The 26,020-nt window shown below is 36.2% G+C and overlaps 1 protein-coding gene across 1 annotated transcript in view; it reads right to left on the bottom strand.

Annotated features, from left to right (window-relative positions):
• The window catches only part of ERC2 (ELKS/RAB6-interacting/CAST family member 2), a 432,595-nt gene that overhangs the window by 123,356 nt on the left and 283,219 nt on the right, over positions 1–26,020 (bottom strand). The window lies entirely within an intron of this gene.

A 26,020-nucleotide genomic window follows, 5' to 3' on the forward strand; every position in this document is an offset into this window, starting at 1 on the left:
TTCATGCTTATATGAGGTACCATGATTCAGAAACCTGAGGCTTTTACCTGGTAGACTTCATCCTTCCATTAGAAGTCAGTGCTTGTTCCTCATACAGCAAGACCAGAAATAGTAGACCTTAATACAACACATTAGGCAACTACAAAAAATTTATGTTGCTTAAAGAACTTAGGAAATGTGGCTTTCACAAACCCCTATACAGTAGCACTGATTGCAATTTAAGGCATTCAGATTTCAAGAGATGCAAAAATATCCAATGTGAAAGTTCTTCATTGTTTAGAGTTCTAGCTTAAACATTTTATTTTTTACATCTGGCATACACAGAATGAGCAATGGCATGTTATGGTAACTTTTGTCAAAAGGCACGTAAAATCAGCATACACATACATAGATACACAACGTTTGGCTATATTTTGATAGAGAAGGTGATGGGTTTGGGAGTTACAGTTGGGGAATGGGTTTTTATAAGGGATAAATTAATCCCTAGTGTCATTCTGCTGATCTACCAGAAAAAAAACAGGGATTAATCTGGCCCTGGACACCAACTGTAACAGTAAAATTATTTTGCGGCTGCTTTTCTATGTGGATTTATTATCCCTTACTGTGCAGATATATATTATCAATAAATAATGTCTCTGTTCACCTAGCAAAAGGCCTTTCTTCTTAAAAAACTATATATGGCAAGTCTGTGTTCTAGCGCTTTCAACTTTTATAACATCAACTTCAACAGAGCTTTCAAAGCTTCCTCTACTAGTATCATGAAATAACACTGAATTTTATTTTTCTTCTAATAATCGTATTAAGCATCATTCGCTGTATTAATAATGATGTTTACATCTCTCATTTGGGAACATCCATAAGCTTTGACTCTGCCAGTGGTCACATATGTACTCGACAAAAGTCAGCAGAAGTATTTGCATTCTAAAAATTAAGAAATACTTAAATATAGGAAGGAGTGGATCACAGTTTGGTTCCACTGAAAAGTAAAAAAATAGTATGTATAGTATTTTATCAAAGTAAGTGTATTATATTTAATTTTCCTGACAAGTTTCATAGTCAAAAAAGCTGAATTTCATCTGTCAGTCTTATTTCAATTAAAATACCAATTTGGGATTCAGGAACCCAGACATGAAAATCAATAGACACACAGCAAAATATCTTCCAAAGGAGTAAATGATTCAATAAACTCAAGTAAATGAACTCCTAGTGATTGTTATAAATGTTTTAACAGGCAAATCATTGTGTTAATGCATCTATGCCAACAGAACATGAAGAGATATGGACATAGCCTATTTTTCTGAAACTGTGACAGCGTAATTAACTCATAATACACCAATTATTGACATCTTAAAGCTTCACAAACATATGTACCATTTTATTGGCAACAAAGTTTGCTGATCAAAGTCTTCTCTTTCCTGTCCATTGTATCCATACAGACCCAGGATTTCTGTGTTCTTGCAGAATCCAGCCAGTCCTCCATGCTTCCTTGGAAGGGTCTTTCCTTCTCTCTGAGGCCTGGGGGGCTGCTTCCTGCACTGCTCCACAGTCTCTCTGCTTAAACTGCTAAACTACTGCTTCCTGCTATATCTCTTCAGTGCTCACCAGAGATCCTATCCAAGCTTTTTCCTCCATCCATGCTTAGCTCTCCCCCATGGAAAAAGCTATCTCCTCTCACCTAGAAAACAACTCCATATAACCCTGTCATTTCTTTTTTTAGAGGAATGCAACACACAAGAATCATCAAACAAATCAAAGATATGTCAGTGCTGCACCTTTCAGATGAGGCAAATCCACGGGATGTCTGCAATAGTTGTTTGTTTGACAACATACTTCCTTCAAAAACTAACCTACTATTTATGCATGGGACTGGCTTTTATCCTCACTGAGGACGCTTCCCATGTCATCTTTGAACAACCCTGATTTATTAAAAATATGATCTTGTTTTATGAAAATATATATGCAAATATATAATCTAGAATGTTATTTAAATATATCCAAGTAATTCTATTTAAATACGGTTTAACAGAAAACAATAAGAAATACTTCACAAATACAATTCAAGAAGAGAAACCCGAGCGTATCCAAAGTAATTTCGTAAATTATAAGTAGTATTCAAAACGTAATAGAAAAATTAACAAGTCTTTATTCAGAAGTGCATTCATAGAAATGCTTATCCATTTCTACAATAATACATTTACTATAACTTGATATTTTGCATTGCAGAAATAGGCATTCAAAGTTCATTTTGTATATGAAAAAACAAACTATGACACAATATTGGACAACATCCTGAAGTCATAAAAGCCAGAGTTTTAATTTCAGGGTAGGAACAGTTTCTATTTTAAACAATTCTGATTTATTTTGATCACGGGTATTTTTTGCCAGTGATCAAAAAATACGGATAGCGCATATAACCTTTTTATTTTTTTTTAAGAAAGCGCAATACTGAATTTATACTAGGAGGTCATCATTTTATCAATCAAACTTTCTCAAGGGGGGATGTTATTTTCACTGCAGTTTGTCAAGCTTTCCTTCTCAGTCATCAATATATAATAATTTAAAAAGGGATATATTGCCTAACTCCTAAGCAAGGAATAATCATATTACATTGCCTGGAACATCACCCTCAGCTTGATCCGGAAATCACTGCATAGGAAGATAAATGATATTTCCATTGCAAAGCCTCCACAAAGAGTTCAGTGTTTTAATAGCTTGTCCTCCAGATATGCTTTTTCCTTAACTTTTCAAAAACTACAATGTCAGACAATATGATAAACATAGTAATACAAAGGTGAAATTAACTTTGTAAACCAAGATCCATAGGTAATGCAGTTGAAAAATTAGGCAAAGGCAGGAATGGCAGTGAAGTCTATCTTGCTCCACATGATGTTTGCTGGCTCAAAGGGCTTGTATGCAGCCATGACCAACACAAATCAAGTAACTCCAAAGTAGGAGGACTGTGGCTACATCAGCACAGTGCTGCATCCCAGCTAACAAGACCTGACAAGGTTAATTGTTTCAGATAATGATGTATTGCTGCAGTTAAACTGTTCCTAGAATTCAAACTTGCATTGCTCTATAGAACAGGAAGATCATCCTCAGTTAATAAGAGTGTTTCTGACACTGCACTCCTGCTAACCTTCCTAACAACCTTCTATTAGAATTGAGCTAGCGTTTGTAAAAATCACTCACGTCTGTCTTATACACCAGTATGCATATACCAAAGTTTCACAGGAGAAGATTGGTCTGAATTATTCATTACCACGCCATCCATCTTAATAGAAAAAACCCCAACCTACAGAACTTCTCATAACCTTTTCTTGTTGCTAACATGGACATTTCTACCTCATAGCAGAAGGCCTATTCTTCACCAAATGAAATTTATTCTGTGGAATAAAGTATTTTATAATATTAACTTTATAGCATTCACTTGACCTTCTATCAGTCATCCCAAAATGCATTGCACTGTTTTCAGGTTCTCTCTTTTGATGGCCATGCACTTTATAGGAAGGAACTAGGTGGACAAACACACTTCCAAGTCAGGTCTCCCACAATTCTATACTCACAAGGAGAGCCCTACATTCAGGGCTGCTCATCTGTGGTGTAGGACAGGAAAGTAGCCAGATTTTCAAATAAACTGAACAGCCAAAGCGTACCCACACTAACTCTTTAAAATCAGCTTCCCCACATAGAATCTCACTAGTGCTTTTGCTAGCACTTCTGGAGCGGCACCGTATCAGAAAGGCAGGACCAAAGCAAGACAACACAAGATTCCAAATTTTCTCTATGAACTCCACTGAATTGCAAGCTGTCTTTGGACAGATTGCTTCCTTGGTTTGGGTTTGTTTCTGGGATTTTCTTTCTTATTGTTTATTCCTCTATCATCTTTGACAAAATGGCAAGGATTGCCCTGTCACCTCACTTAAAACTTTAATAAACGCAGAGGATTACAGTTCCTCCACTAAAAGTCCAGATTTTTTTTTTTATTTAATCTTTTTATATACATCTCCAAGAAAGCAACGATTAGCTTCAGCAGTGCACTGAAACAGGAGGGGTCCATAACATCAGTTTGCCCTTGACTTCCTTTATAAACCATAAAGTAAAAGGAAGCCAAATGTGGAAAAGCTAAAAGACACACAGAATGTAGAATTCAAAAAGAATTTATAGACATAGTAGATTAGTTTAGCTTTAATCTTTCCCTATTTAACAGCAAAGATCAAACGGCTGAAAACTTTTTGCTTTGTAAATAATATATATTCTTACAATCTCTAATATCAAATAAGTGCAATTATAACCTCATATCTAAACCTAAGAGCTCTTCACATGCTGCACAGAGTTGTTCTCTAATCTCATTTTTAATACTAGAAACACAAACTGAGGTGTAGTATAGGATGTCAATCAGCAGTACACTTTGTAAAATGATTTTTTCACTGAACACGATAGCTGCATGTCAGCAGGATATGGTCATAGCTTTTTTTTTTAATGTTTTGGAATTGCCAAGTAAAATATAATAAAATCGTAATAAGATAACTTCTTCAGTTTCTGCTTCTTACCATTTATTAAGGTTTCTAGACCAGTTAAGGAGTGACAAGACACCAGAAAAAACCACGGATCTGTTATTTTTTATGTTACAACCACTATTATTAGTACTTATAGTGCTGCACTTTCTCTCAAGACCCTCACCCACGATTGTGTATCTTATGTATCCATGCACATGGAAGACATAAAATATATGTCAAACAAAATAAAGCAAGTTATTAAGTCAAAATAGACCCTAAATCTTAGTGGAAGTCAACAGATAAACATACTATAGGTCTAGTATAGCCTAAGTACACAATGCATAATTCAGAGCTGAACTAAGTTTATAACTTATTGCAATATTTCTTACCCAGAGAGAGGTCTGGTATATTAAAGCATTGTTCAGTCACTAATTCAGCAAAACTCATGAGAAACTTCTTTCTTACTTATACTACTTTTTTAAAAAAAAAAAAAAGCCAGTACAGCGATATCTCTCCCATGATAGGCATGCCTGGGAAGAAAAAAATCTGGTCTGAATCTCTCTATAATTAAACACAGAAATTTATTGCTAAATTATTTGTACTCAGTGCTCTCAGTGCCACATTCATACACATATCGTTTTATGTAATTCCATTACGATTGTTAGCAAAGATTTTTCTTACTTATCATTGGTTTTCCCAAGCATCCATCTTTCTGGACACTGTCATGTAAATTCTGCTTGCCAGTAGTGTTGAATCTTTAAAATACTTTGTAAAATAGTTGAAAATACAATGACACGTTAAAAGCATCATAGATTTATGGAAGCATTTATCATCATCACCATTAAAAATGTAATAATACTAACGACAATTTCCATCACTGCAATACCTTGAAATACAGAGATAATTATAAATATTAATATCTATCATCTGATTCATAACGTTCAAATCTGTGCCCCAAACCTAACCATTCTATGCTCTCATACCTGTCACTTTGCAATGCTGAGAAGCAAGAGTAGCTCAATTTGAATGTAGAACATAAGGAATCCCCTTTGCTCCCAGTTGAAAAGAAACATCCTTACAAAAAAAGACATGTGCGTCTCCAGGGGATACAATATAAATCCATCATTCAGAGTGTAAGGAGACTCCCAAGATGTTAGGAGCCCATGAAGGAACAGTAGTATGTAGGAATCAAATAAGAGGGAGACAGGCAGTTGGGGTAGAGACAGAGGACTCTCTCATTGCTACTTTACACCCATCTTCTGAATCTAAGCTAGGGCCTACCAGTCCTGAACAGTTCAACTTTCTGTTGTCCAGCCAACATTCATGATTCAGTTTAATTCAGGAACCTCCACCATAAATGCTTTCTCTATGGGATGAAGGATTTGGTACTGGTGATGACAATGTGGCAGTCTTCATGGAAAGTCATAGGCCACATATGAAAGATTTAAAAGGAAATCAAATTACTTCTTTTTTTAATCATAAAAACAGGATCAGATGCGAAACAGTGACCTCACATATGGTTCTTTATTGGTGACAAAAAGTCTAGAACTATGTTAAGACTTTGTAGTGAAACAACTCCAATACATACTCACTTAACTGATAAAATGTCACTGCATCAGTCCAGAGTATTTATTATAATCCAGTGAATGACGGAAAAAGGTGGTGTTATTATTTACAAATAAAGTAACTCTGTTGTGAAAAAAACTGGTTTAAAGATATTTTACACTAAAATAAGCACTTATATAGAAACAGCCCTGCTGTTTAGTACTGCTTCCCATAATTCTTTTCCAGCATCTCAGTACTAACCTTTATTTCCTCTCCAGTATTTCCTCACTGGTTCAGCTATATAATTGGTATTTCCATTTTCCATATACATCACCAAGAATTTCCTCATCCTAATGCTTCTCTTTGCTTCTCATTTTCTAACATTCTAAAATCCTTTAGGCTACCTTTTTCTCAACATTTACTCCACTTCCTAAATAAACTTTAAATATCTCTAGTTATACCTACAAAATTTCATTCAGTAAACATTGCTATATGATTATTACCTCCTCAATTAATTATTGTGTGATAGTACTACTTCAGCATGTTCCAGCCACTTAAATTGAACAGCAGTCATGTTCCAACTTAGTCATGATATGCCCTGCATATTTCCATATTTCTTCCAGCCTCCTGTCCAGAGTGTTGCCAATGGAGCAGAGCAGTTGATTAGGATTATAAACACATGCTGAAAACTATCTTTTATAACCCAAATTACAGGACTTATGATTAAAAAAAATATTTGAATGTTTTTTTCCATTTTTAACATCTGAGATTCTGGAAATAGGGAGCAGTTTCTGATCAAACATCTTGCAAGACATTCCTTATTCATGCAATCTTAAAATTAATATTCTATTATAAACTTATTTACAAGAATTGAAATTGAAAGAAGGATAGAATAGTACCAGTCTTCCTTTTCTTTAGTGTCAAATTTCTTAATAAAAATTCCATGTTAAAAGAAAAGAAGCTGAATAAATGCATCACTCACAAGGCAAACCCAGGATATGACAAATTATGGGACAATACTTAATTTCATGCCAGTGCCCAAATAGCATATTTTCAGTGACAGGCTTGTCATCATTATTAAGAACTTCCCCTGTCTCCCAGTGATGAAGAAACACATTACAGACAAACACATTAATCTTTCCACACAGTACAATGTAAAACCTTAATTACAACCTCATGCTTTCCCCCACAAACACACAACATACTACAGACCTAAACCGTACATATGTCAACCCTGAATATCTGTTGATGTTCTTAAGATTGCAGCTAAGGCTTTGTGTTGAACTGTGAGGGAGATCACTATATCAAATACAGTATGGTTTTTTCTCAAACAAAAGTTTAGAAAAGAACTCAGGAAATCCAATCTGTTCTCATGGACTTGGGGCTGCAGGTTTGTACACATATACAGACTCCTAACACAGAGAGGTTTCCAGCAATGGGACTAAATTTTCTTTTTAAGTTAAAGACAGAACTCAATACAGAGGTGCAGTTCATTGACAAAACTACAAAATTATAGACCCAACATACTCAAATGCCATCTGTGTGCTGATCATAGGCAACACCTTGTATCAGAAAGAGAACTCAGTATCTCAGTATTCCTGTTTTCCCCATACCTTAGTCCAATAGAATCTTGGACAAAAACTAACTAAGACTCAATCCAGATAAAACAAAATAAATGTTTTCCAGGAAAGTAAAACAGTCAGAGTAACTGAAGGATTAGGGTTAAATGCTTTCATTTTTTCTTTTAATCCACTGGCACAAGCATTGGAACCCAGTTTTCCCCAGGTCTCCCATAAACATTGAGTGATATTTCTTTTTTCTTTCCAGAACATTATTGCAATAGCTCTAGAAGGAGAGATGGACTGCCAGTCAACTGGTTACAACATTTTCCTGGCAAGTGAAGGATGTGGATTCAACCACAATTGACCAATTAAAATAAAGTCAGTACACCTTTGTCTCTGATACCGTGAGAACCTGCGCATTACCCTTCTTTCTGCTACAACGAGTGAAATGAGAGAAACAAGTGAGTGAAAGAAAAAAATTCTTGCTTGTTTTGAGAAGAAACCAACCCATGCCCCCCTTCACTGGACAAACTGAAAATAATTACATAGCTATAAAAGTGGAAGCTTATTTGATGAGTTAAATGTGGTCCCACACTGATGCTTTTACTCTAATAATTTTTGATTCCTGCCTGTTGCTGAATTTGCTTGCATTTTACAACTCATTTTCCATTACAGAAGCCCTGCATTGGCCTTCTGCTGCTGAAAAATTGCAGGTCATCACTCCATTTGACCTCCATCCTGTATTATTGCAATGCTATGATTAAGGATTACCCTTGAGATCACTAAGACTTGTCAGTCAATGTACTTCAACACTGGGAGCAAGGATTCCCATGGTTTTGTTCACGGAAGTACAACTTAATAAATGAGACAATAGGCAAGGACTGGATAACAAAATTTGTCTGCACAATGTTCAATAGATGTAACGGGATATGCCTTTCACGTACAAAATTGTAACAGAGCACTCAGGAACATTATTTCTACTTGAGTGGGATACATGCAGCTTGATTTTTTCTGCTTGTCATCTGTGGTCCTAATATAGCTGCAAGATATGCTGCAAACACTAAAGCTTCTCAAGTCAGACAGAGGATGCCAGAACAGAAAAGAAATGTTGAGTTCTTAACTACCAAACACAGATAAACAGTCTTTTCTACTAGTTTACACACATTTTATAGAAAAGCTGCAGATTATGCTACAGCAAAACCTACTGCTTCTGTTTTATGGATATATGCATATGAAAGTCAGAATGTGCTCCTTTATTTTTCTAAAATATTTTAAAATATTATAAGGAGACAGTAAAAAAACCATGCTGTCCACAGTGCTATGCTGAAATTTCACAACTCATCAAAATTTTCCAGGGAATAAACTAATTTTCATGACCTTAGAAGAAATACATTTCCACAAAGCAATTCAAAAACCTTATTGAAAAACTCCAAAGTAGAAACCTGTTTCTGTGACATGTTCAGAACCTGTAACTGTGCCTTTCAGCAAAAGCATTACGCTTAGCATCCTACAGGACATGTTCAGCGGATCAGCCTCTATGAGATGAGACTATGCTATCAGGTTCTGGTCATTTTTACAGGGCTTTACAAAGACAAAGATCAAAAGAAATGTTTGTCTCTGGTCGTCTGTAGATTTACATCAGTTCAACTGCCAATATTTCTTAATTCACAATGAAACTGTGCAGGGCACCCTTCATAAATATTTATTCAAAAAGTTAAGACAACTGAATTTTAGTAGCGTGCCAAGCTATAAACTAACTAAAAGACTATTTGTTCTTCCAGGGAACAGATGTCAAGGTACCCAACTTTCTCTTTATGTAGCAAATCTACAGGCACATCAGTTCCATTTTTTTTTTAGTAACTTAGTAATAAGTTGAATAGTGATTATTTAGACTACTAAATGTGCTGGAATTCAGATTGTGCAGTAGACCCACTATTTGTATTGTTATAGGATAGACCTCGATCTCTTCTTGAACATGAAAATTACACATAATGAGTAATTTCCTGAATGGAAGATTGCTTTATAGAGCTATTTATCCATTATAGTAAGTTATTTTAAGTGATTATCTTAAGTGAAATAAAATTCCAAAAGAAATAGGAACCATGCATATTCTATAACAGTTTATTTACTCAAATATTATGCAAGTGTGATACATTCAATAAAACCTATGTTATTATCATCATCTACTTTGTGTCATATGAAATATCTAATCTTGAGTTCTCGGTTTATAGTAAGCTCAAAGGTGAGTAATTCCACCTTAAGAAAAATGTCACTAATAGACTCTGTAGACGTGTAAATGGTATTAAAAAGGTCAAAGAGACCAAAGTCTGGCTTTCATGAGGTCTCACAGCTACAAGGCGTTTGTCTTTGTTGTTGGTGCCAGTTAAGGCATGTCTGGCTTATTTGATCCCCCAGATTAATACAAAGAAGATATCTGAACTGTGAAAAAAAAATACACAACAGGAAGCTTAAATGCAGCCATATGGACCATCTGATTCTTTCAACCTCTTAACAGATGAGGGTTGAAATAACTTCCTTTGCTTATTAGCTAATTAAATCGTCCTAACAGTGTATAAAATAGCTATAATAAAACTGAGTTTAACCATAACCTTCAGCTATGTTCCATTAAGTCTCACATTCTAGGTCATCTGACCATACAGTACATACATATTGCTAACTGAGGTATAAATATATATTTTCTCAATTTAAAAAAAAAAAAAAAAAAATTTAAAACTAATACAGCTCACAAAAAGGCAAGAAAATATAAAGAGTACTTTAAAATATCCACTAATATATATTTAAGATTTTTTTGCCAAGATTAAAGAATTACCTTTACATGGCATTAATGCAAAGTCACTTACGCCTTAGCCCCTATTAAACTTTCTAGCAATGATTACATGACAGTACCTATAGTATATAAAACAGCTTTCTTTTTTTTGTTGGTTTTTTTTTAACACAAGGAATACTTTTGAATCAGTCATAAGACAATTGAAATCTCTTTTTTAAAATAAAATGTTTTGCTTTCATGTTGTGCATTACATGCATTCAGATACATGCTCTTCCTCCACAATACCTGCTTTATATGTTGCTTAACCATTTGCTTTATTATTACGAAGTCTACTGCCCGTTTTATGACACACAGCTAAATGACTACATAAAAAAACATATCAGTGATTCTAATGCATACGTATCACCAGGACAACTGTTCCTTTTTCAATTCGTCGTTTGCCAAGTTCAGATGAATTTTAATTAATGCAGCTTAAAGGACTCTACAAAATATATTCTCTGAACTAGAGCAAAGCCTATGACCCTTTCCAGAATGACTGAAAGCTCCTTTCTATCCTGTTATCGCCAAATGATAACTGTACCTTTCAATGTATATTTATTTCTCCTAGATAGGAATAGCTAAGGTATATTTCCACAACATATGACTTCTATTAGAAGACGTGATGAATGACCCTCTCTCAACAGCCCAAGGAAGAGCTCATCTGTAACATGACTACAATGAAATTTTTTCTCATGTCACCATATATTATCGAATTGACATGCCCTGTAATTTTGCTAGGAGATACTGTACTGCCTGAATAAAAGTAAAAATAATCTCCAATCTGCAGTTTCAAGGATGGTATTTTTCTATTGATACTTTGAAACCACTCTTCCTTAAAATTTGAATTAATTACAATTCACATGATAATGCTGGCAAAAATTGCTAGTGATATCCTGTTTTCTTTAATCAAAGACAAAATTGCCACCGACCTCACGATGTCTGACTTTCACACTGTCATTTTAAAAGCAGTGAGTATGAGAAAAATGCAGCATTTAGTGGCCTACGAAACAGTAATCATTTGAAAGAAGAAAATTCTCCTTGCAATTGAATATATTAGCTACATAATTTTACCTGAGCTACAAAAGGTGATATTCACTGAGGCACGAAGAGTCAATGCAAAGTACCCTGGCTCACTTAGGTTTGCACTAACTTGCCTTGACAAAGTTGCCAGTAGAAGCTAGAGGGAGGCACTTTCATATTTATTGCATGTTAGTAAGTTAGGAGCATGTGGATGGACCAAGGAAGTGATAGTCAAAAAAAAAAAAGCAGATCTTTTGTGATGATGCCAAAAGAAACGAGAATGACAGTGGGTTACAGTAAGTGGGGAAGTCATATCCTGGGAAGACTACCTATTCTCTTGTCACCAGCATTATAAGCGGGTTTACTGTGAGTTAATGTAAAAAAAAAAGTATCATTCACAAAGAAAGAAATTAGCTCTCTGGAGTTCATTATTCCAGTAACAAAATATATTCTGCTACAAAGGTTTGAGTGACAGATGAGGCAAAGTTAATGGATTGTCAAAGATTTTGTACCAAAGGAGGGTTTAATGCCACAGTGTGCATCACTTACTTTCACTTTATGAATTTGCATTTCCAAATTTCTCTAATACAACAGACAATGAAAACACTTTCTTCTTACAAGACAATGTACTGGCAAGACAGAAAATGTATATTTCATTAATTTAACATAAATAAGTTTTTCATATCTACAGGCATTTAGGACAAAGAATGAATAAACTACTACTAGCAGAAAAATGACATTAAGAGATAACTCTAGCTAATGCTTATTGCTAGAGATTCCTAACGTAAAAGTAAGGACAACATACACTAGAGGACAATATATTTTTCAAAAATATAGGAAATAAATTACCAACTTAGTGTCTTCATTTGAATTATACAAATGCATTAGAGATTAATACCTACCAATTTCATAATTGCCTGTATCTCCAGCAAAAATAACTTCTTAAACAGACTAAAAGTTGCACATGATTCTCTCAGATTATGTTCATCTCTGCAAAAGGATACTGACAGTCTGAGAATCATAAACTTTAACATCTTATTAAGATGTACTTAGAGACAGGACCCAAATCAAATTCTTAGAAGAAATAACTTTCTATTTAAAAATAATACCTTTCAAGCTGAATATGCTTATTACACTAGTTATTTGCTATATCCAAAATATTAAAACTCTAGTTTTTCAAGCCCCACATTTGGAGGCTTACCTATACAGCCCATTTTCACTTCAACTTTCTTTAGCACTTCAAAATTCACAAGAATAAACATCCATCACTTTAGGAGAAAAAGCATTCAACTCCTAGCATTTTGTAATCTAGCTGGTGTTTCAGGTGGTCCACTACATTTTGTAGGTTAGTAACAAGAAAACAGTAATCATGTTTCAACTTTGGTTACACAAAACCCCTCAGTAACTACTGCTGTTCTATCTGGATTATTTAAATAGTGGGGTTTTCAGATAATGCAGCGTTACCTTTACTAAAAGCCATAGTTTTAAATTAATTTTTATTTTACCTTTACTTCCTACACTGATTGAGGCTTTTCACAAAGAGTCAGCTCATCTTCCACTACGAAATAATAGTCATGAAACATCTTAGAGCTGTTTAGTTCACCAAGATTACGGGAATAAAAAGTTACCATTGTGTATGTTTTATGTATATGTACACACATATATTTTAGGAACATTATACCCCCACTTAAAGCCTGTGAGAAACTTAAGAATCATTTGAGAGTGACCACATATAGGAGAGCACTTACTTTTTTTTTTACATTTCTTTTGAAAGTCAAAAAGTGAGATAAACAACGATTATGCAATTTTCTCACAAATTGCCAAGACAGAACTAACAACAGAACTAACTCTCCCCACATATTGGCCATGATACTATCCTTTTTCTCCTCCTTATCATGCAAGCTGATATGCTTGAACAATTTAATAATAGAGCAGGATGAAGATTAACAGCTGGTGGAGCAGTAATATGTCCGTTTCAATCAAGCAAGCCATGGAAAAACATCGGTTACAGTACAAGCTCCTATGTTGCCTTTGAAAAAATACCCACCTGGGTAAATGAGTTCATTTGCACATATGCTAGCAGCAAGAAGCAACTGAAAATATTAAGGGTCTGCACTTCAGGAAGAGATCCTGGTTAAAAGTATGTCAAAAAAACAAATTAATCAAACACATTGGTCTGAGAATCACAGAATGTTGGAATGCCTAATGTATCTGTTAATAAAAGGTTTATCAGATGGGGAGACCTTCTGCTGAGATGTTTTCAGATACTGTACTAGAGCAGACCATAAAAATCCCCCTATTTTTTTTTTGGAGATTACACAAGCCACTCTAGAAAATCCAGAATGGGTAGTGCTAATTACAGCAAATAAATCATTTCCTCAGACTAAACATGTCTTTTATTTCCAATCACTGCAAAGGTGACTTTTTTTTATTACTATCTACCCAAAACTGAAAGACAGCTGCTACTCTAAAACAGCAGATTGCAAATGTTTTAAGTATATATTGAGCCTGTCCTATAACGCCAGATATCAGCTATTAAAAATATCTAGGTTTTCTTTCCATTTCTCTTTGATAAAGAACAGCATTAGAGTAAATATGTGCTGCATATAACAATGAGCAATCAAAGGAAGTTGGTTTGAGTAGTGAAGAGCAGTGAAGCAGCAGAGTGTTTTAAAAAGGAAACTTGTTTTGCATGCACCAATTGTGCTTGCAGACACAATCCATGTCAAAAACAAATCATGCAAAATATAACAAGCAATGCCATAACAGCATCTTTTTTTTCTGATTTGCTACAAATTAGAAATGAGCATGTCTGTGACCAGCAAAAAAAAGTTAAGCTTATTGTGAAGAGGAGTTCCTACCCCCTGTAGGCTTGTTACCCCATCATAGCTTAGAAAACTATGCAAGATTAATTGACTAAGTAGCCCTCCAGCTGCTGCTTTTCTGAACCCTAACACTGTGCCCAAGGAATTACTGCTTCCTATTTCTACCTATATAAGATTGGACTCCATCCTGTACATGCTCTTCATCCTAGTTTATAAACGCTGCAAGATTCAGTAGAGTAGCTCTCCAGCTCCTGATTTCTCTGACTTTAATCATTACAACTACCTAATGTACACAGCAAACATGGCTTTCAGTACACAGACTAACATTCACTTTAGCTCAAAGCATTCCTGCAAATAATGACCTAAAAATGAACAACCATTTCCTCCTGTTTGTAGTGTGTGCATCCTTCCTCCTGCCAATCTATCCAAAATCCTAACCATCCTCTAACCCTCTCTGCTGTCCACAGGAGGAAAAGGTGAGTCCATCTGTACTGCTGATGTTTGCCCTCATTTTGTATTGGCAGAATATCCAGTATTCAGCAAATACACTGGTTTTTCAGCTCATGGTTTTGTAGTTCTAACCATAAACTTCACTTCAAACATTCACGTGAGCACAAGCAGACCTACGCATTACAAGCGAATCCCTATTCCCTGCTGACTTTCACCACTAGCCTCACTTGCCACAGCACTGAAGATCCTGCAAAATGGAGCCATTTTTCTCAACTGCATACCTTCCCTTAAGTATTATGTGAGGGAACACCTCCATCCCCTCAGATTTCATAGTAAAACTACAAATGTAACTGTAAATCTGTTTCCATCAAAACGATCTGGTTTAGAAAAATCCTTAAGCATTACTACAGAATTTAAAATAACTTTGACCATTTTGATGGAACTAGGGTAGGAAGCAAATACAAGAACAAAGAGATTAAAGGAGAGCAGACACCTCTAGCACAGTAGAAACACGCAGTGTTGAACTAGAGGAGGTATCACACAGAATCACAGAATGTCAGGGATTGGAAGGGACCTCGAAAGATCATCTAGTCCAATCCCCCTGCCGGGGCAGGATTGCCTAGACCATATCACACAGGAACGCGTCCAGGCGGGTTTTGAATGTCTCCAGAGAAGGAGACTCCACAACCTCTCTGGGCAGCCTGTTCCAGTGTTCAGTCACCCTCACCGTAAAGAAGTTTTTCCTCAAATTTAAGTGGAACCTCCTGTGTTCCAGCTTGCACCCATTGCCCCTTGTCCTGTCAAGAGATGTCACTGAGAAGAGCCTGGCTCCATCCTCTTGACACTTGCCCTTTACATATTTATAAACATTAATGAGGTCACCCCTCAGTCTCCTCTTCTCCAAGCTAAAGAGACCCAGCTCCTTCAGCCTCTCCTCATAAGGGAGATGTTCCACTCCCTTAATCATCTTCGTGGCTCTGCGCTGGACTCTCTCTAGCAGTTCCCTGTCCTTCTTGAACTGAGGGGCCCAGAACTGGACACAATACTCCAGATGCGGCCTCACCAGGGCAGAGTAGAGGGGGAGGAGAACCTCTCTCGACCTGCTGACCACACCCCTTCTAATACACCCCAGGATGCCATTGGCCTTCTTGGCCACAAGGGCACACTGCTGGCTCATGGTCATCCTGTTGTCCACTAGGACCCCCAGGTCCCTTTCCCCTACGCTGCTCTCCAACAGCTCTGTCCCCAACTTGTACTGGTACATGGGGTTGTTCTTGCCCAGATGCAGGGCTCTACACTTGCCCTTGTTATATTTCATTAAATTTCTCCCCGCCCAACTCTCCAGCCTGTCCAGGTCTCTCTGAACGGCTGCGCAGCCTTCCGGCGCGTCAGCCACTCCTCCCAGTTTTGTGTCATCAGCGAACTTGCTGACAGCGCACTCTAATCCCTCATCCAAGTCATTAATGAATATATTGAATAGAACTGGTCCCAGAACCGACCCTTGCGGGACTCCGCTAGAGACAGACCTCCAACTGGACTCTGTCCCACTGACCACTACTCTCTGGCTTCTTTCCTTCAGCCAGTTCACAATCCACCTCACTACCCGATCATCCAGACCACACTTCCCCAGTTTAGCTGCGAACTAGTTTATGGTAACTTCATAACCAGACTCAGCTGTAGCCAGACCAGAGTGTCTGAATGGAAGCTAAGACAGGCAAGAGGGTTAAATCAATCATGGAAAACTTACCAACATTTTCATTCCATCCACTGAGATTACAGTACAGTTTAACATAAGACTTATTGACTATTGCATTTTCAGACTGACTTAAAAACATACCCCATTCAAAATAAACAAAAAACCAACATGGTTAAGATAAGCCATTTCTAAAAAGAACAGAGTCAGTGTATCCATCTACTCCATTTTGTCATTTTTATCATAATAATATTACAGTTCTATTACTCTGTTAGTACAAGGCTGCGCTGTCAACAAGTTGGAATTCATTCTGCGACAAATGTATAAAGAAATAGTAATAAAAAACTATGCTATAGCCAGGGGGAGATTCCCAGTGCTGAAATAAGTTTTCAGGAAATCAATAAGAAAATTCTATAAGCTGCAGTGACTTACTACGATAGCATGCGAGCAGCAGGGTAACACAAACTTTATATTATTTGAATGAATTTGTGCTTCAAGATTATCTTATTAGCAATATTACAAAAAAGAATAAAACAAGAATACTGGAAGTTCAATCATTCAGTCAAGTAATTTACTTATTAGGTTACTCTTTCCATATTACTGAGGTCTCAAGCCCATAGGGCAAAAAAAACCCACTCTCTAGTTCAAGTACCTTTCATTGCCAATTACCTAACGCAAAGTTGAAGCAATACTATTTGCAGTAGATTCTAATGTAAACAGCAGCAGCAGCATCAAAATTATCATATAACATAGAAGTTACATAATCCTACTAAAAATAATGAGTGAAACTGCATTTGCGATACAAAACCATGAACACTTATATACTGATTACGATACAAGGAAGTAGCGCACATTTCCTTGAGTAGGAAAACATTTTAGCCTTGTTTTAACAAAACTAACACCATAGCTTTAAATGCACTAAGATCTATGCAGTACTGGAGCCCACTGGTGCAAAAATGCTGAAGTGTGAACAACTGCATTTCCATCATGTCAGCTGATTATAAAAGAAGGTGTTTACTTTAATTCTAAGTTACCCGCAGAAGGATAGGAATGCTTCTTGTAAAATATGGTAGGAATAGAACAGGCTATTTCAGTTGGAAGGGACCTACAAGATCATCTAGTCCAACTGCCTGACCACCTCAGGGCTGACCAATAGTTAGAGCATGTTATTGAGGCCATTGTCCAAATGCCTCTTAAACACTGACAGTCATGGGGCATCGAGCACCTCTCTAGGAAGCCTGTTCCAGTGTTTGACCACCCTCTCGGCAAGGAAATGTTCCCTAATGTCAAGTCTGAACCTCCCCTGGCGCAGCTTTGAATAATTCCCGTGCGTCCTGTCACTGGATACCAGGCAGAAGAGCTCAGCACCTCCCTCTCCACATCCCCTCCTCAGGAAGCCGTAGAGAGCAACAAGGTCACCCCTCAGCCTCCTTTTCTCCAACCTAGACAAACCCAAAGTCCTCAGCCACTCCTCACAGGACACGCCTTCCAGCCCTTTCATCAGCTTTGCTGCCCTCCTCTAGATGCATTCCAATACCTCCACATCCTTTGGAGACTGTGAGGCTCAGAATTGCACACAGCACTCAAGGTGAGGCCGCACCAATGCTAAACACAGTGGGACAATAATCTCTTTTGACTGGCTGGTTATACTGTGTTTGATGCACCCCAGAATATGGTTTGCCCTCTTGGCTGCCAAGGCACAATAGTCATATGGTCAGACAACATCTGTTGTGAAATAGGGTCTGCCAGAAGAAATATGCTTTTAAAAAAAATGAACCGTAAGAGTGAGTTTGTACCGCATTCATACTTAATAACATTACAGATCTGTTAATAACTACCCTAAAACTGCATTTACTGTCTCCTGAAGCAAAAATCCAAGTCTGATAAAGAACTGCAACAGATTGGGACATACTGCTTCCAGGTAAAACAGCCTCAAATTTCTGCTCACAAAGACAAGTTTTGGGATTATGCATCTCTCTCACAATCAGTTCTTCACTGGCAGAACTTCTTCAGCATACCTCAAAAAGTCAGTAGTTCACACAACTACAGGTACTCCACTGCCTCTATGCATCCATCCTTCTTTAGAAACTTTACATTGCATCTCTGTAACACTTAACTCACCTTTGAGATTCTGCTCCTTTACTATTATAGATTTCATCGGGCATACTTGCAGACTTCCACATTGTTTGTAGCACTGCCTACAGCATTTTTATGATACATGTTGAACGCTCCACTAACGATTTCCCAAGCTGTATCATACACTTGAACCGAACTATGTCCACAGTGACTACAGCATATACCTTCTCAAGTCCAAGCCAGCCTCCCCTTTCACTCTTCTCCCTGCTTCCTCCTTGTAACTGTGTCCCCAGCTGGTATGAAGCTGGTTCGTTCCAGTCATGAGTCAGAAATTGAACCAACATGTTGACACTAGATGAGAATTAAAGGTTTGAGTATAAGACTAACTGTCAAGATGACAAACCTAAAAAAATTAGGATTAGAACCTTTAAAAGTCTCTACTAATCTAGATGCTTTCTTTTTTGAGTACCCAACTTTACCTACAGCTGCATGTAATCAGTAGATGATAATATTTTTCTACTAGAAACCTCAGGTTGAAAAATTATTATTAAACTGTGACTTCAGAATCTTGAGAAAGCTGTAGAAAAACAGCAACCTGAACTGAAATATCTTAAATATCATAAATACTGTGTCAAATTTTTGCTGTTCTTTTTCAGTCGTTTACCTTGGTCTAATTTATACCTTCAGATATATACTCAGACTTTAGATATTATTGAATTTAGAAAGCCATATGTACTAGGTAGAAATTTTGGGCCCTGGCTAGTGTATATAACACCTAACTTCCAAAACTAAGCATTTTGTTCTTTAATGTTTATTACTCTCTTGTTACCATTTCCAGTTATTTCTAAATATACAATAATTTCTATCAAATTATATTGTGAAATACAGATGTAGAATAAATTCTATATAACAAAAGCTATATTCAACGCTCACTTTATAATGTAAATGCATACTACATCGTAGCTATATACACTGCAAAATTCATACACTATGAAACAATTTAAGTGAGGATCTTCAGGTTTAAAAGTTATAAAAGAGCAGAGGGCACAAGCATATACGCACAGATCTGCTAAATCACAAGTATTTCAGTTACAGATTGGCATTACATTTCAGCATACTATATTTTTCTGACTTTAACTTTGTTTTCCATGTTGACTTTAATTTTTTTTTATTTGCTTGCTATATTGAACCCTGGCTTGGAATAAATGGATTCAAATAAACACAATTCAGTGCCAGAATTGCCACAGGCACATATTTTTCTTTCAGTGGTCCTGGGAAGTGGTTTGTCAAGCTATTGTTCTCAATTAAAAACTCATGTGTTTGTTCAGTACAATATGGGTCGCTGCTTTGAGTGAAAGATTCCCTTGACATGGCAAAACCTCTAATTGTAACAAGTCTATGCCAAGTATGTTTAACCAGATGCAGCCCCGGGTTTGATTAGCAGCCACTGGATTCCATGTACAATCAGATAATGACGGTTTTGCTTCTCTGCTGAGCAAACATCCTCAGCTTTTAATCAAATATGTATGTGTATCTATATATGTATGCACCTATATGTGTATATATCTAAAAACCTCTATATACATAATTATGAGCAGCACAACTATTTTAAAACTATAGTTCATCTCAACTTATTTGACCTTTGACTGTTTAATCTTAGGAGGACCTGTGCAATACCAACTAAAAATAAATGGAATAAAATATTTATTTTGGCAGATACCATATAGATATAGTAAAAAGACATGTGGTGCATGGAAATTTTTTACCGCACATGTAGAGAGCAGAAAAGGCTCTGGAATACATTTCTGTTTTCCCACTTGTGGGATAGCATCTATTGGATAATGATGATATTAGAACTGCAAAGACACGTGCCATTTTGGAACAACATTCCAATAGTCCTTAACTATGCCTGAGGGAAGGTGGTGAAGGTTGGTGTTTATTTTATATAAGAGTGGATATTGGTTAAGTTTGCTAATATGACTTCAAGAATATTTCAGACTTCTGCTATTTGCATTTATTTTTGTTTTATTTACATGTGTTCAATAAGGGCTATTAGTGGAAGTTAATAAAACAAAATTTCATCCCTTTTTTCAAGCCTGGACTTCTTTTATTCCAGAAATAAATATAGTATTATACAATCAACAATCTCTCACATAAAGTAAGAAACAAATGTCCTCCTTCTACACACTATATGTACAAACATCTTTAATTTTATGTTGTTCTACTCTGGTTTCTTTTGTTCAAAAGAACAAGGTGAAAGAGAATTAAAAGTAATGTGCAGTGAAGTTCAGTCTAGAATAAATGTAAAACAAATTTTAAACAATCTAAAGGAAGGTGACACTGAAGAGTGTTAGAGAAAAATTCTTCTGTCTTTTAAATATTTATCTTCCACAAACAGCAACAACACATATTCTGCAGTGTTGCCAATGGCCTATTTCCCTTTCCCTCTGTACGAAAGCATATTTATTTATTTCTGTATAAACTAGCACTGTTCTTTCTCTGAGAAGCATGTGTTGAAAATTAGCTTCATGAAGTACATAAAAAGTAATTAAGAAATTAAACATAAACCTACATGAACAGTTGATAATATGACTATTTTTTTTAACTTGCTTGTTCAAATTAATAGAAGTCTCAATTTAATCATCACTTCAAGGACACTGTATGTAAATGCACTGGTGTCCTGGCTTCTGTCATTCCCATTCATAAGCAGCTCAGAGAGATACGGGAAAATTACTTGCATGTACTTTCTACCAGAGTCTTTAGACCAAAGCTGGTTCTAACACAAAGTGTCAATTTTTCTATTACATTAATATGTACATAGTGAGAATAGAAAGAAAAAAAAAATTTAAGGCACTATACAGTTTACAGTACTTGGCTAATAAAAATACTTGCCTCTAACAACAAACAGAAAAGAGCACAGAAAACTTTTCTAATTTTCCTCATGTTTTTCCTTTTCCATTCTCACAGTGAAAGCTAATGCAGTGCAGTATTCCAGACTGTAGTTACACTTGAAGTTTTACAGACATTTTAAGAGTAGCAGCATCTCCTTATCATATACTTCACAAAGAATTTTCATCATGTAGATAAGCCGCTAAAACATGGTTGAAAAGCACTAAAAAGTCAATACACAATTTTTATCTTCTTCAGCTAACCTTCTTTCTTATGTTTACTTTGCAAAGTAGAAGATTTGGGGGCAGGGAGAAGGAATTGTACTGCTTTGTATCTACGTTACAGTACTAGTACTGTGTTACACTTCTGTGTCATGCTACATCATAACTCCATGGATACCTATTAATTCCTCCTTCCCAGTTCTATTCTTGATTCATGTATCTGTGTTGAGTATTATTTCCACTGCGTGGCCTTAATTTCCTAACATGCTGTAAATTATCCATGTTGTGAAATAAGTCGTGATATGTGTAATTTAGTAGCTAATAATTCTAAATATGTATAGTAGTACCAAACAAATGATGAAGATTGCAGATTTCACCTAATTCTAAAACTCTCAATTTTAGGAGAAAAGAATATTAGTGTCCATAGATAACTTGGGAGAACAGCAATCCCCCCCCACCCCACTTCCATGAGGCATGACATCAGGCCACAGCTGCAAGATAAATTAATACAATTCTCTTTGCCACTGCAACCTGACTGCTTGTAGTAGCTTTGTTATTTTTTACAGTAAGTTAAAGTGCTTTTAAAATGTTTTCTTCAACACAGACATATTTTATAAGTGTGATAAAGCTGGGAAAAGGCATTGTAGAATCACACCTGCAAAACAAAAATGAAGTTTTTGCATTTTCAGAAGATTAATTAAAGAAGCACCCTGGGAAATTGGGCAGTTGAACACAGGCTCTAGGATGAAGAACAGGATAGCATATACATTCTGACTTCCTAATTCCGAGCTGTATGCATCTCTCTAAAACTGAGATAATGTGCAAAAACTATGAATTCCCACAGAAGAGTAAGAGATGTTTCTAACACTGCACTCCCTCAAGGGTTCTGCTAGTTGTGGGGAGCTGGTGAAGAACACTAACTGACATTGCAGAGCACGTCATCCTCTGGCATTACTGACTATGTCCCTCAAGGACAGTTCTTGTAATGCAGTACTGGATGCCAGTGGAACCATCAGCAAATACTTCTGTCTGGGAAAGGAAATAGCCTTACACAATATCCCGAGGATAAAGAAACTTTGGCTTTGTTAAACCATGTATGTGTCTGTGTAAGAGAATTCCACAGTCAAGAGACCTCCACTGAGAAACTCCTGCCACCAGATGTTTAAATCAAGGGATTGTTAGTGCACCAGCTGATCTCAATTGCTGGTGGTGGTAGTGGAGGCGCTTTTGGCTCTCTTTGAATTGGGCTGTTGTCTCCCTAGGTGGGGCTGTCATTTTAATAATAGATCATTGTATTTCCCAGTAGGAGGCCCTCTGTCATGGTCCAGAGTAGGATGGGGAGAATTAAGCTCCTGTTCAATATTTTGTTGCTATGTCATATCTCACAAATAGCATTGTTTTACTCTATAGTCCATAGAGAGATCTCATGCCTAGGACTTATTTGGAAGAAACAGAATTTTCAGATTTGCTTACAAAGAAGAGTTAGCTTATAAGCCCATGCACACAAAACATACAGCGTTTAGGAACACTGCCAGAGATCTGACATATTACCAAAAAAATGATAGTGCAGTGTATGTGTGGTCTACTGAATTGAATAAAGGTCTGGTAGCCAGGAACAATTCAGTTCCTCCCCACTTAGCTATATTATATGGCTAAATACAACATTTCAATTACAAAGCAGTTCTAACCCAAGCATCACATATACTATATATGTATTTCATGGAGTTGAAAAAATCTCATTTATCTAAATGAATGCCAATGTAATGAACAGAGATGTGTATTTGCATTCCCAGACCCCAGGTGTCTTTCTGGGGAAACACACAGGCAGCGAAGTAGGAAATGCGCAGCCTGAAGTAGTGCGAAACTAATGTATTGCCTAATTCTCATGTTGAAAAAAACTCCAGTAAAAAATTTCATTTACATGAAAAGAAGTAGCCTTATGCTTCCATTTATCTGTAGAGTAAAAACTGCAGAAGCACTACCTCTCTACCACACCAGAATGCTTCAAGAATATGTCCATTATTGGTCATATAAGCATTATCAAAATACTACTCTATAAGTAAGTAGATGATGTTGCCTCAGACTCAGTGCTGTTCGGTTCCCACAGATTATTATTTTAAAATATGACCTTAGTTGCAAACCACAATATTTTCAGGCATTTATAACATTAACATACATTTTCAATTCAGGTATTTTGCCTCTAACCTGTTTATACATACTTACAACTCCAATATATTATTGCAGCTGTCAGGGAACTTGTTTATCACATGTATCATATATAATGCTTCTACACTTGGAGTACACTATGTAAATTATGTAATTTCAAAAAATCATGACTGGAATCAGGAACTGTGTGAAATTCTACTATAATGTAATCAGAAACTTTTAAAGTATGACTATTCTCACAGCCAAAATGTTGTCAAATATTTGACAGTAACTAAAGCGTAACACATTTTATTTTTTCTTCTATTAAACATTTATGATCTTTGTATTCTGTCCTTATATAGACAAAAAACTTGTTTTGTTCCATATTTGTTAAGTATTCTTCATATATGTGTTTTTAGCATACAAGTCAAATATCAATAGAATAAAATGAATGTATTATTTACAGCACTTAGCAAACCCTATTCGTGGATTAAAATAAAGTATAACTTGTCCAAGAGGACTTAATCCATTAAAGACATAGGAAACCAGCTTAATTTGTCAGAATGGCAGCCATTAACTCTGCAAGGTTATGCAAATACGGCAGATGAATGAGAAAGTGCAGGCCATCCCCACTGTGTCAAACATAAACAAACTGTATGAAACTGGCAGCTAACAAATTTGTTGTGTAGAGAAGGCAGGTAAGGAAACACAAATACTTTTATCCCTTAAATAGGAACAATTTAAATAATTCTACAAATGTTGTTTATGTTTACAAAATTATACACCTACTTTTGTTCTAAATAGCTAATACATTTCTTGGTCTCTGAGGTTCCCTAGCAGGAGGAAAGCTTCAGAATCTCTTGACACTCCGTATGTGTGGAATTGGCACGTCAACTGGTAATTACAGACCTATAGGAAGTACTTAAACATAGTCTAAGTATAAATTTAGATAAATAATATTGTTAATGAATAATATCCCTGACATAGAAAACCTTTGATTTTAAAAGTATATGATTTTCCTGACTCTAGCAGGTCCATAACTGTTTTTAAAAGCAGTAATTCCTGAACCTATTAGACAGCAGAAGGAGGTTAAAGGATCTTTCACATCACAGACAAACAAATACAAAATCTACGTGTGTACATGTATGTGCTTTATAGATGCAGATAGACACAGACAAATTGACAAAGATCTTGCAAAACTTAATGAACAAAATTCTGAGGTGAATCATACAGGTTTACAAGTCAGTGTGTCACTGTAATAACTTCAAATGTGCATCATTGCTCTCTATTGCTATTGGATCTTTCATGCATGGAGGCCCTTTCTTCTAAACATAAGTGTGGATAAATACTTAGTCAAAGAACTTGAGAAGGGGCAGAGTATATCACCTTGGGAAAGAAACGTGAATGCCTTTGTAAGAGCTGCTCTTAATCATAAACTAGGTCATTAAAAGAAATACAGGAACATGTAACTCTATGTGATTACTATTTACAAGGGAGGAGGCGGAAAAGGAGAGAAAGAAGCACCCATATCAACTTGAACAATAGTGTAGCAGTCGGATAACCCAGAAATGCTGGAGAAAGATTACATTGTACAGGAGTAAGATCATCATGATCTATTATGTACCATTAGGGAAAGAGTCGGGCATAAATTTCATTTCACTAAACACATGTACAACCAGTTTTACAATTTTGCTTTTTGGTTGTTTTGCATGGAACAATTTTTATTCCAACTTTTAAAAAAGTGTGTCACATAACTAGCCACACAATCCCAAAAGATGACTACAAATAGCTTTGAGGTAATTGCTATATATTAGGCAGTATATCCAAATAGAAAGCCAAAGAGAAGATAAATTGTGAGAGACTGCTTGAAGCAAGCTCCTATCTTTCACTGGGCAATTTCAGAAGGAAGACAGAGGCAATGAAGTTGTTTACATCCTCTGTTTTTTCAGTGCTAGGCTGCTGAACTCTTTAGAGAACTGAACCCCCCTTAACTAACTTTATCAGTTCAAGTTATCATTACAATTGAACAACCCCTAGTGTACCTCTTGACCAGTGACCTCTTCTCTTCTTTCCAGTTGTCCATCTCATGGTTTTTTTTTCAGATCTTCCCCAACTACATGAAACAGAATCGTTCTAAGGCTGAACTTTTTTTTTCCCCAGCTTGCTCTACGTGGTCTTGCTATTTTCAGCTTCTGAAAAGGGCATTTTCTCCCACCCCAAATTTGCAACTTCATTTATCCTTCAACACTACACACACAACTTACAGTG

The sequence above is a fragment of the Nyctibius grandis genome, chromosome 10, assembly GCF_013368605.1.
Source record: "Nyctibius grandis isolate bNycGra1 chromosome 10, bNycGra1.pri, whole genome shotgun sequence".
Lineage (NCBI taxonomy): Eukaryota > Metazoa > Chordata > Aves > Nyctibiiformes > Nyctibiidae > Nyctibius > Nyctibius grandis.